This window comes from Scatophagus argus, chromosome 7, assembly GCF_020382885.2.
Source record: "Scatophagus argus isolate fScaArg1 chromosome 7, fScaArg1.pri, whole genome shotgun sequence".
NCBI lineage: Eukaryota > Metazoa > Chordata > Actinopteri > Scatophagidae > Scatophagus > Scatophagus argus.
In genome coordinates, this window is record NC_058499.1 from 10,553,230 (window position 1) to 10,566,833 (window position 13,604).

Below are 13,604 nucleotides of genomic sequence, written 5' to 3' on the forward strand. Positions count from 1 at the left end.
TGAATGGGAGGTATTGTAAACAGCGGGCCAGCCTAAAGCCTTACACAGGGCTAACCTGGGAAAGTGACATGCTGCAGCCATGAGGCATGCAGTACAATAACAAACTGACCCCACTGTACCACTGTCCTTCACTTCACATATAAAGGTTTTACCTCACACTGTTAAATAACAAAAACCCACTTGCAAAAAGCGTACTAAGAATATTCTTTGGGTTAGGCAACAAAACAATGTGGTTTATGTTTATTTCTAAAGTAAGAACACTGTCCCTGACAGATTTCAACTTTCCAAACTTTCCTTAAACAAGACAAAAGATGGGATGTTTGTGGGAAGGCAAAAGTGGACTGTTCACTCTGCATTTTGTATAAAGAACAGTCTGCAGCATGCAGCCCTTTACTGACCTTGAAGCAGACAACTTTCCTTTACACTATGTTCTTGTAGAGTACACAATACAAGTGTTTCTTCTAGACAGATCCTGCGTATACAGTTGTTTTTTAACAAATACCCAGCTTCTCTGTGAGATGCATGATTCACTGATCATTAATTCAGTTTACTTACCCAGTTTTACACACAAGGCAGCATAACAAGCTCTTTCTGGCACAGGTTAAAAGGATTGGCATGGGAATTATTTCTTCCTCAGGAGGGAAAACATATGTTGGACAAATCAAAGGATTATTTGATGAACGAAACTGTGCCACTGAGTGACATCAAAAAATGGCTGACATCTCATTCAGTCAGTTCTGCTATTTGGTGAGCGATGAATGTATTGTCTCATAGGCGAGACAATGTGATCAGTGAGCCTAAGGACACACATCTAGCCTGACAGTATGAGCATTGCTATTTGGTGCAGCAGAACAGCAGGGGACTTCGACTCATGTCTGGAGGAGGAACAGAAAATTGAAATTGAATAGAAAAGTATAAATGAGCCCGAAAAGTCACCCACCAGACTACACCCAAGAGAGAAAGAGTGAGTTAGAGATGGTGAGAGTGAGAGAGAGGCTGAACCATTTTTAAGCCACTCATTTGATTCACAATTCACACGCAGATCCCAGCCAGGGGGGCAGGGATTTTGAGGAGGAGAGATCAGTAGCCAGGCTTAACTTAAAATGTCAAATGCTTTACTTTGACTTCATGGAAAAAAAGACAGTTCAGAGGGCCCAACAGACCATGTGCTACCAAGCATTTTTTTCCCCTCCTTACTTGAAAAAAATCTCAGATGCAACAGGTACAGACTGGCTCTTTCACAGAGCTGTAGTAAAACAACGAGGTGTTTCAGACCCGAAGGCCAGTGATACCTGATCATCAAACTGCCACCAATTACAGCATTAGGAGAAGTCATTTATTTTGCCTATGTTAAAGAAGGTGCTAAACTCCATGAACCATTCCCTCATACCACTGCTGAAATTTCATCCAGAGCAGTGCTGGCCCCACAGAGAGAAAGAGGGATATTGAGGGGCTAAGTGAGACGAGGACTCTGGAGACCGGGCTCAGACCCTTTAGTCCAGGGTCAGCCGAAGAAACAACAACCCTTCTCTCGCCATTCCTCCCCTCCTGTCTTTGCAGTCCAGCTGGAAGACTTGGTTCTACAAAATGACAGTTTACGACAGAAGAAATCTGCATGCTTAGAACGGCCAGTCATGGATGAGGTACCAGAGCGTAGGTTGTTGGAGACGGAGACGGACACCCTCCCCCTTTTTCAGCCTATGACCTAATGCAGGTAAAAGGTGAGGCTGAGTAGTAGATTGCACCCCTCTCTGCAGCCCCATACCCAAATCGCCCCGTTCAGGTATTAGTTGAACCTCTTGAACTGAAACCACTGCCTGTGCAGCATCAGACTGAGTTATGGGCAGCACACAAGTTTCCATGCATGGTGGGCAATGAAAGATGAGCTCAATAAGGTTTCAGTTCATTAAATTCAACAGCTATCTCTAAAATTAGTAAGACTTTTTGAATAACAAAAAAGCCCAAGAATAATCAGCTCTTTGGGTTATTTAAGTCAGCAGATACAACTCTCAGCACACAACACTGTTACAAGAAAGCAGTGCTCTACTGATAAATCAATATTTAAAAATGGAAATTGCCATCTGTGAGCAAAAAGCAGAAAGGACATGATGGAAAGATGGACAGGCACAAGGTAGGAAATAGATTGTTTGCACGGTGTCTCATCCAAGAGGTGTTTCCAGGTGCCGCTCAAGTGGTTTATCCGATTTAGCTTCCTGAGGATTTTCAGCTAACACCTAAGCTGTCCATGGGTTTACCTAGCTCAGATAAATACATCAGTCATCCCAGTAAGAGCATTAAATCAAATCATGGACACACCACCATGAAAATAGATGTATCTAGATTGTTGAATTCCATATATACTGAAAAACAATATTGACGAAGAAATACTGAAAGTGTATATTAAATAACCAACAACAGTACCCATGTTTTGATCATGAAAATATCAACACATGCTTGCTATATGTTCATATTGTTGCCATCCTTTTCAAACACACTGCAGAGGGATCGCCCCTTCTGATGAACAGCACCCTCTGCTGCTTATCCTCTGAACAGCCCGCCCATCCGCTTTCCTATACAGCTTCAACTGCTCGGGATCAAGGATGATGTTGCCTATCCCAGCACGCACTGGGTGAGAACTCTTAACAAGTCACAATTTCACAGTGCTAACACATGTAGAAAGAAAAAGAAATACACATTTACATGACCACCCATTAGCTTTGAAAATATGCGTTTCAAAGCAACAGCGCAACAAAATAGGCCCATCATATAATTACATCCTCACAATGAAGACTGCCTATAAGCTCTAACTAAATGAATACATGAAATGATTTTAAGCTTGCCAACTCAAATAAAAATATACTGCTCATATTTTGTCCTCCACAATGAACACCTTAGGTCATGTTTCTGAGTACTGAAGATGCCATTAAATTTTAATGTTGGTCAAAAAGTACTCGGTGAGTCATATAGAGTGTACTACTGTATCATTATGAGCAAATCTTATTAACTCTAACATCCGAGTCCAACAGCAGAAACTGCTGGAAAACTGACGACTGGAAAACCTTATTACAGCCAAATTCTCTCTCCTTATGAGCCAGAAAAGACACATTACAGACACCATATCATACATGGATGAAAAATAGGATGCAGTGGTAAATGTACTCAGTAATGGCATGGATGGCCTCCTCACTTAAATGTCATTTCACTGTGAATCAGTCTATATTATTTTTGTCTAAACTGCTCAAGACAGATGATTAGGCACAATTCCCTACAATCAAGAGTGGCGGTCTCGTATCAAGAGTCAATTCCAAACTGAGGAAGAGTATACTTCATCTAGTGGCTCTGCACAGGGCTCCAACAATAACACCTTCCCACAGAAAGGAAATTCCTCCGCCTCCGCTGGATCACTCAGTCTCTTAATCCGGCTCTGGTAATGAGGTCATTTCACAATATCATTTTCTACCTTCTTTTGTTGTTTTTGTTGGTGTAACATTTTAAACAAATTACAATTTTCCAGTTAGAAGAAAATAACTTGGTAACTTTGTGATCTCTGTCTTTAACAAGATAGTTTCTTTACAAAACCATAAATGATTAAATATAATGCTGAAAGGGTACATTTCTGTATGAGAATCTTTGATCCTTTAGACATTTAATGTTGTTCTGCAGCTAAGACCAGAGGCGTTCAGTGAGGTAGGAGTGGAGCAAGAGGAGGTGATAAGGCTGCAATGGAACAGACAGAGAAGTTGTTGAGACTTATGCTCTGCTAAAACCAACTCTGATCACTGCTCTGAAACCATCTGATTGCAGGAACAGCCAGTCTGGCCTTAAGTGAAGGTGACAGCGTGTCTAGGAGACACTTTACAAGTCAGAGGAAATTGGAGATAAACAGATAAAAGAATGCAATCTCTGTTGGAAGTAGCAAGGCACAGGGGGCAGGAAATAAACCTGTATTTAAGCTGATTACCCAAGGAGAGTCCCAGCCCCTTTCAGCAGCTCTGTACAGCCCGGCCTCACCACTACCAATGCTGTTAATTAGAGATTTGCTAAGGGGAAAAAAAGGCAGCCTTGTCAGACTTGCAGGAGTGTTAGTGATGGCTGGCTGGAGGGGGACATGCAGGGTTCTTAATTGGGTCTGTATGCTGTATCGGTGGCTGGCTGGAGCGCTGGTGATGATTGCTGTGAGCAGGTGGCCGTGGTGGCAGCTCCATGCAGGCCGTCCTAGGCCAGCCTGTCTGTTCTTGTCAGGACCTGGAACACTGAGCAGACAGCTCCTGAGCCCCACGCTCATTATGCCAAGTTGCCCACCCTGTTGCCTAGCAACGCCCTCACAGCCCCTCCACAACACTTCCTCCCTGGTCCCACAATGTAACCCGCAGTCGTGGAGGACTACTTCCACACAGTTCAGCTATGGGAAAAAAGTTGACTGTACTGCTATTGCTCAGTCTCCTTTTTAAACATAACATGGAACATATAAAGCTAGCTGTAACGCATCAAGTTTTCCCGCTGCAGCCAACAATACACCAAATAGTATTATGGAAGTGATAATCACTGAAAGCTGTAAAATTACCTTGAATCATCACCGTCCCCTCAAAAGTGTTTTATATGAAACCATATTGCATTTCTTCAACTGAAAAATGACACTGAGTGCTTATCAAAGATTCGATATTCATTTTCTTTCATCTAATGTGCGAGTCTGGATTTTTAATAAGGCAAGGTCTCACGCCCGTCACAGTTGGTCATACATGACATTTGCGATTAAAATCTGCGTACAACAGTACTTCAAAAGCTTGAGCACAGAAATGCAGACATGTGTAAGCTTTCACACACGCACACGAGTAGTTAAGATCTTGGAAGCATTCCTGCTAAATATGCTGCCGACTTGTTCTGGCAGTAATCTCCACTTGCACCAGAGTGTAGCAAAAGTAAGCGTGGGGAGGGGGGAAACTTCATGCAAATACTGCTTGTGACTTCAACTGCAATCTGGAAACTGGACGAGCAACTGCTGAGAGACAATGCAACAGGCTCAAAATCACAGGCTCACATTCTTTTTTGAAACGGATTTGGTGCCAATGTGAGATTTATTGGCAAAATGAGAACTTTTATATATTTTTGAGTGATACATGGCTGCCCGTAGAAACCGTCACAGGGAAAACTTTGCATGAGAGGAGAATATTTTCAATGCAGAGTTTTTGTTCTCCTTGTATTACCAAATGTCATCAGTTCATTGGAGAAATCGATGTCCCAGGAGAACCTAGCATTTCTTTTGCTGCGGTTAGATTACTTTGGACAGCAGTCAGCTAAAGATTCATGATTCAATGGAATTCTGATGAATGCTACAAATGAAGTGTAAAAAAAAAAATCAATCATGTCAGGCTCTGACTGGACAGACTTTGGAGAGGGGCATGTGGAACAGTGCCTGAGCTGGAAAATGACAGGAAACAGTAGAATGACATCAGTTATGGCACAGTGCAAGGCCTGTTTAATGAAATGGAGAAATCAATGGGCTTCTATAACGCCTTCTAAAACATGGAGCACACCTCGAGACCCCAGTTGTGAATTAAAAAAGGACATATTTCACACAACCACAGAAGAAACTGGAGAAAAGTTGGAATACGATCAAAACCAACATCACCCCCTAATATGCAGTGACTAATCTGGCAGTAATAGATGTTATTTTCACTTCTTTCTTCTCAAATGGTTATGGCTTGAAACTAAAATGAAAGCAACTTCTTTTGTGCTGTGCCTAGGATCTATATTATTCAAGTTGATTTAATCCAGTCACCGGTCCACTAAATGACACAGAGTCCCCGCAGTCCTGTCGGTGTTCTGAGTGCAGGCTGTCCAGTATTGAAAAAGGTCAATATTAAATCATAGCCCCACCCTGAAGGCTCTCTCGAACATGGCAATTCACACTAGGACTTATCCACATTCTGTGGTGCCGCTCCAGTTACTGAAGCTGCTGTTAGGGGAAAACTCTCAGCCTTAGCCTTGACCCACTTCACCAAGAAGCCCGCAGCATGCGAAAACTGAAAACCCAAAGGCCGATCATTTGTCGCAGGCAGTTCACACGTCTGGAATGTCTCAGTTTGTGCACTCAGAATATCAGGCAAGATGGGTGGCGCTCCTAGAGACCAGAGCCGCTCTCATGTCGGGCGATCAAAGTGTGCAGGACTGGTACTACAGTGTTCACATGCAGCTGTGTCTTCCCTGGGGTTGCACTTGAGCTGCGGGTGCTAGACCTCACTGTGGAAGTGCCTGTAAACAAATGGTTTTGTCACTGTGTTCACACATTCCTCCAACCAATGGGCCTGCTCTGCCTTACGCCTCCATTAGCATAGGCTGCCATTCTCACAGCTGAGTGCTAACGTCACCTCATTACACACACACGGGCTTCACAGAGTCCATGTGTGTAGTTATTTAAGCAAGTACCCTCTTTCACAGAATTTGAAATCATTTTTAAAGGACCAATATGACTTGTTTGGTTTCTCACTGACAGCAAGATGAGAAGACTGATACAGAGTCAGGCTAGCTGCCCCACATTTCCACTATAGCTAACTGTCCTCTGGCCTTGTAGCTTCATAATGAAAGAATACACCCGAAAGAAATTCTCATCAGTCTCTCAGAAAGGGAGTGAACAGATGTAGTTCCTTAAACATCAAACAGTTTCTTTAAATGTCACTATAGCCACAGGGAATGTGTTATGGCCACAGTATGACTTGGGCTGTTGTGGTAAAACAGGAGCAGAGGGCCTGGTGAATGAGAGTGAGGAAATCAGGAGGAAATGCAGTGGCCCAGTACCTGTGCTGTGGTTTTTCCAGGAGGAATGTGAGGAATGGCTAAACCTCTGTAGTCAATATTTGCTTTAGATGAAATGATAGGAACAGCTCAGTCTCTCATCAACTACAACTGGGATGTCAGCCAGAGACTTGAGTCCAGAGAACACATGCTAACCTGCAAATTAACCAGTCAAACGTTTGGCTTGCATTACCTTTAAAACATGAAACAGCCCCGCACTGACAATTGTTTACTGCACTGTTACCTAGCCAATGCTATGTCATGATCACACAGGCAGTCCTTTTAGGTGCAATCTGACCTTGTGCTGTCATTTGACCTTTGTCCTTGAGTTCCCCTCGACCAATGTTATACTGAGCCTCATTTTACAAACCTGTCATTTTTCACATGTTTGGGTTGTGGTGAACAGGGTCAGAGGGATTTGTTTATTTTCACCTTTTTCCAAAACATCTTTCACCACATTTTGTGGCCAGGCAGCTGGATATTTGATATTGAAAAGGCTCACTAAAAGAGAAAAATGAGCCTGCAGACTAATAATGAATCATTATGAAAAGAAAAAAAACGACAGCAGAAAAGGAAAACACAGTGGATTTCCTTCTGGCTGGTCTGACATTACAGAGATGTTTAACTTAGGGTACCAAGGGAGGTGAACTATACAGACCAATACACTGCTCAGGAAAGTGAGAGAGTGAACGACAAGTGAGAGAGAGAGAGGGGGGGGGGGGGAGGGAAGGGGGAGAGGGAGCAAGAGAGAGGGGGGAGAGATAGAGGGTGTGTGTGTGTGTGTGTGTGTGTGTGTTAGGGGGTAATTAATCACACTCACACCACAGTTAGGCCTGATGTGGTGGAGGTGTTCTTGAGTACTGGGTTTGTTTATTGGTCTTGAGAGAAAGGCCAGTGGAACAGGAATGCTGGGTGGTGTGTATGTGCGGTCAATTTAATTTACAAATTTCAGCTGTGACAGTAGGACTACAACTAGCAATTACTGTTATTCTTTTTCAAAATTAATGCCATAAAATTGTGAAAAATGCTCATTGCAATTTCCCAGAACCCAGAGCGACATCTTCAAATTGTCCAAAAACCCAAAGACTCTTCGTCGACTATCATAAATGAAAAAGAAAAAAAGCCAGTCCTTATATTCAAAACAAGGATTGTGTTTTGGAGACTCTAAGGCACTGATTAGAAATGCTCCAAAGTCACGGTGGTGCATCTGATTAAAATGCAAAGGACGATGTAGACTCCAAAGGTTTGTTTGTTGTAGACAGACTAAGACTGGTGGAGAAGGTGACCAATAGGGATTGCATTTAATGGGTATAATTGTGTATAAGTGTGCGTGTGTGATGTGGTTAGGTATTCCAACATACAAAGATCGTCTAGCAACATCCACAAAGGGCACACTTCCATTAAACGTCAGTCCTCTGCTTCACTACTCTCGCCATTGGGCACCCTCGGCGCTAGCGTACCCAGATTTGCACTCTGATTGGCCAAACGAGTGCAGCCATGAGGGGTGCATGCACCGGGAGCATAACCCGGTGTCAAGAAAATCGGCTGCTCACATACACAGTCCCAGCCCTTCTTAACAGATTGGCTCATTTTTGTTTCAATCAACTAATCAATTAATTGAGTAACTGTTGCAGCTCTGTGACTGAGGCATTCTCCTCAGCTACAGGCCCCAAATTCCCTCCTGCCATCCCAGACCAGACCACATCATATCAGGGCCTAAACCTCATGCCGTGATCTGAGGCATTCCCCGCCCCGGGCCGCAACATAAAGAGACTCACTCAATTTAGTCGGAGCTAAATCAACAGCCTTTTACTGTGGTCACACTGGACCGCCTCACATGCACGATCTGCCAGCGCTTTTAGCCCCTTTTCAGTTTTCCATGCATTCGACAATACTTCTGAGAACCAGACCTCCACCGCTCTGTTGCTCTGTTTTTTCACTTCCCTGCGATCACAACATGTTGCACCATCATTTCCAATTTGTCTAAATGTGCTCATACTTCTCTGGACAGATCAGTTTAACTGTAAGAGCCAAGTAAAAGCCACATAAGCAGACTGAAACTGAATCTGAACATGGGGTGAATATACTTTCCCGAGCTCGTCATGAATAGGGCACAGAACCAAGAGTGTCTCCTGGTAAATGCTGATACTAAGATGCTGACGGCAACAATCATCAGGTTTTCCAGTTGGACGGCGAAGTAACACTTGGCCTTCACTACACTCGCTTGACTAATGAAGAAAGCATCATAACTTCAGTGGGCACCTACCTATAAACTTACACACATACAAGTGTTGATAGACAAAAAACACACGGTGGATCATACCACACCGCTGTGGTTAATCTTGTGATTAACACTACCATCAATCATCTTCTGTAATGCAGTGACACTGTGTCCACTGGAATTAAGTAGCTGACTGATTTAGTGTGAAAGTTTCAATGTGAAAACAAGCAAGAAGGCAAACTGGACCATTATTCGACATCTTCACTTACAGGCAGATGATTTCTACTCACCAGAGTGATTACGTAACATGAAAAATGAACATGCAAATCCATCTGAAGGCACAGCACTCCATGCAAGGGTGTGAGTGTCTATGGTCATATTTTTAAAACTCATAACAATGCATCAGTACACTTGCACGTGTACCTTTTCACCACAAGAGTATAAAATCCACCTGGCTCTGTGTACGTGCAGAAGACTGTGCTGATTACAATGAATAAACTCCAACACATTTGACCCACCGTGTGTGCATGCCGATTCGCACGGATATGTGTGTGTGGGAGTTCAGGACAGGAAATGTAAAGCTTGAGGTAGTTCCTTAGAAACAAAGGCTCCTCCACATCTCTGCATCTCCACATGAGTACATTTCTTTTTTAGGCACCCAAGGCTCCTGTACACATCATTTTAATGCTTAAGAGGGAATATCCTGGAGCTGCCACCCCCACCTTTCCCTTCACCTTCTATAGATGGCTTAACTTAATAATGTATCACGGTCATGTAAAACATTAGCTAACAATGCTCAACTTACACGCAAGTTACACACAAGCAAAATTTCAGAGCAAAGCTCTGTTAGAGTTGGTGCCTTGTTTCTGAACCAGAAACTAATGACAAGCACTGCTGGCCGTCGTCTGGTTTTCCTCAGCTGTGATTGCAAGACAACCCATGATTCCCTGGTGACTCACAACCCAACTGACTTCACAAACCCTTCACTGCTGTTTTACAATCTCTGTGCCTCGCCTTACAATCTGGATCATTATCTTCCCTGGCACTCTACTACTCCATCTTTCAGCCCTCTAGTCCTCTAGTTCCACGTTCTCACTCTCTGTTTTACTGCCATGATTGAAAATTGAGACACAACCTCCTGACAGCGCTGCTCAAAGGTCACCGAATCCCCCTCCCCTACACACACACACACACACACACATACACCCTGTTCTCTCTCTAGCTCCCTTTCGTCCTCTCTCTTTTGGGAGGCCCCTCATCCAACACACCCAGCACAACATTCCAGAGGCAGTGGGAGCACCTTCAACAATGCACAAACCTAGCAGACCACCAGAACGTGGGGAGACTGAGTCCCGGGCCTCAGCTGCCACCAGGCTTCCGCACAAGGTTCAAGTCCTGCCAAGGAGAGCCTTGATTAGGGAGAAATTGCAATGTGGCAGCCACAGAGCCTGTGTGATGACAAGGAAAAAGCAACTGTGGCTCTCAAGGAGCAGAGTGATAACTGTGCAACATTAGCCACTTTCAAGCTGCTGACACCAGCTCCAAGGAAAGCCCTCATGCCACAGTGGGGCCTCGCATGTCAGTGGTGGGACACTGGCAGCTGTGACAGTGGGGCACAGGTCGAAGAGCACCTTTTCATCTAACTCCCCAAATCCTTCAGGTCACTGGTACACTGATACAAAGCTCCGGTTTCACCCTCCCGAGGCTCCCTCAGTGCGTGGCTCTCAAAACAATGACGTTCTTGTACATGGTCACACACCACAGCTTGGAATATGCACAGTGTTGTAATGAACAGCCGATTAATCCATCAGCTGACCGACACAAATCTAACAGATTCGAATCATGACCACTTTCTTCACATGTCACCCTCTGTGCCAGCAGAGATATCACAAACACAACTGCTGGAGCAATTCCACTCCAAATATCGTGGTGATTTTTTGTATTTAGGAAAACCCTGCTGGGTGCTGCGCTGAAAAGATTAACATTTGTTTTAAAGCAAGCAAAAAATGATTTGTCCTCTGAACACGGTGCACAGTCGCCATTATAACAGCCAGAATCTTTCATTTACGTCAAAGCTGCTTTATGAACATTGCAATAAGTTGTAAATTCAGTATAATGATATAAACTAGTTTTGTAAGTCAGTAGTTTTCAAAGTGCGGCCCGGGGACCCCCAGGGGTCTTTAAGTTGGTTTCAGGGGTTCCTCAGCAAAAAAGGTTTTCACTATAATTTCAACCATCCAAGTAACACAGTGACAGACTGTTTGATGATTGTGGTCATGGGTTCAGACACACTCTGGAATAATATCAAAATTCTTATCAAATGGGGACCCTGGGACAAAATCTTGTTGAAAGGTGGTCTGTGGCCTAATTTGTGTCAGTTCAGGGGTCCACGAGGTAAACAGAAAGTCTGAAAATCACTGTTGTAAGTCACTTCATTTTAAGTAAAATGAATTCAGATGTGGTATGACACAGTCTGGTGCAATCATTTTGGCAAAAACTAGTTGTACTATAAAATCTGTAAACTGTCACTTGCCTGCTTGCAGCATAGCTCAGAAAGGCACAGTTCAGAGCAGTGCTGACAAGTATACTTGTGCTCAAACCAGTATCACCTTCCTGTAACACACTTTGCCATGGTGTCTGGGTGTGCTCCTGGCTCTTCAGCGGCAACACTGCTTTGCACTGGACAGCTGCTGCGTCTCACCTGAATCACAGAAAACATACAGTGTTTTCACAAAGTACGTAAAAGTACAGACAGAAACATTAAGATAGTAGCGGGCAGATCACAGGTAAGCTAAAAAAAGGACAGGTTAAATAACATCACGAAGGGAGACATTTGCGTGCATAAAAGAAGCATGCAGGTTCACGAGCAGGACAGACATTAAGGACATCTGCACAAATGAACAATATCTTACAATATCTGTCAAAATTTTATAAATCTGTTCTTTGTAGGATAGGACGCTTCATCAAATTTTTAAGGATACCAACAAGAAAATATATTTCACCACATACTACTGACCTGTGCTACTGAAATGGTTGTCTGACAAAGAGACAGAAGAAGCCTGAGTGCGTACATTTGAAAGCGCCCACTCCACAGAGCAGACTGATTCTGATATGGAAACTGTGTAACAACTCTGTCTGAACAAAAGAACAAAAGAAAGCATCTGGTTCAGACAATGTGAGGAATCCACATCCTACAGCAGTTGTGTTTTCATGTGTGTGAACAGAGACAGGTATGTCTCTCCTTTTTGGCTAGGCTCCATTGTTAGTTTCCAGTCATGCCTGCCTGCTGTGATTATCAATGCACACATCTGGATAGGCTTAGTCAAGGAATCCTATAAAGAACCTAATAGGCTCTTCTAACATTTTTTGAAGACTGATTAAGAGCCCTTTCAAATCTTGTTCATGTGAATGAGTTCCATCTGTCATCTATTTAAATTTTCACTGAATTCATTATCTGCGTTGCTTATTCCCTTTCGGTATAACAAGAGTCTGGGGGGGGGTTTAGGGGAGGCTTTCACGCTTGGTACCTGATGTGAAGGACTGCTGAATATTAACTGGTGGGGCAAGTCAGATACTTGAATAAACGTGCAGGGCTGCATCTCACTGTCATACTGAGCACATATGGAAATGATCCCAAGTCTCAACAAAATGTTACATGCAGATGCTTAAAAACATACTTCATGTCATAAACCTGTTTCTCAAACAAATCTATTCTCAAAACATGCTGCAGTGTCACTCACTTTTAGTCTTGCTAATCAAGGGGTGTGGGGGTGTCATGCCAGCACGACAGGAAAATTGACACCTTGGCTTACATTTTAGCTAAGTCTCAGTTAGCGTACAGTCTGTGGAAGAAGCAAGCAAACCTCGCTTTTAAGGCCTATTTGCCTTGCAATAGTGTGACCCTTATGTTTTATGAGAGAGAGCAACACTATGAACTACAGTTGCTACAAATTAGGCTTCCTAATGCCGTAAAGTTGACACCTGCCACTTCAAACCCTAGTTTGGAAAAGACGACTGCCACTCAGAAAAGACTCGAAAGAAACAGCTGCGTTAATAGACGTTAATTAGTAACAAATTAATTTAGGCTAACTAACACGTGCACTTTGTCAAACAGATTACAGAGCACGTATTAAATGCTGTGGCATCTTAACACATTTTTACGTTGATATTTAACTAACATCCTCCACCGTCTAAAAACATTTTGTTCAAACAATTATTAAACAAATTACTTTTTACCACAAAGGACAAGGCAGCAGCGAGTTTATGGCCTCGTCTCGTTTGACCACAAGATGTCGCCAGACTCAATGTTTCGTCACTTATAATGCTGCCTTTAAGTGCTTCTCGTAATTTCGTAATTCTGGCATTAAAGGAGCAGATACTGAATGTGAGTTGTGTTTCCTGCGTTTCGATTCAGCCCAGTCCAACTGTAAGGAGTTGACAGTTCAGATATATATATATATATATATATATATATATATATATATATATATATATCAGGATATTTTAAAAATAGATTGTAATTGATTAAACGAACAGCTCAGAAAAATCATGGTAAACATCTTTTAAATTATAAAAGCCATTTTCTTCTTAA

General features: G+C 43.0%; 1 long non-coding RNA gene across 2 annotated transcripts; it reads right to left on the reverse strand.

Moving 5' to 3' along the window:
• Positions 1 to 11,136: 11,136 nt before the first annotated feature.
• LOC124062325 lies at positions 11,137 to 13,308 on the reverse strand. Of its 2 annotated transcripts, none has more exons than XR_006843899.1 (3): positions 13,243 to 13,302; positions 12,030 to 12,148; positions 11,137 to 11,714 (listed from the first exon to the last, which is right to left on the reverse strand). It is a non-coding gene; the product is annotated as an uncharacterized LOC124062325 (long non-coding RNA). The 2 variants fall into 2 exon arrangements; XR_006843898.1 differs by having other exon boundaries at positions 11,138 to 11,714; positions 13,250 to 13,308.
• Positions 13,309 to 13,604: the final 296 nt, after the last annotated feature.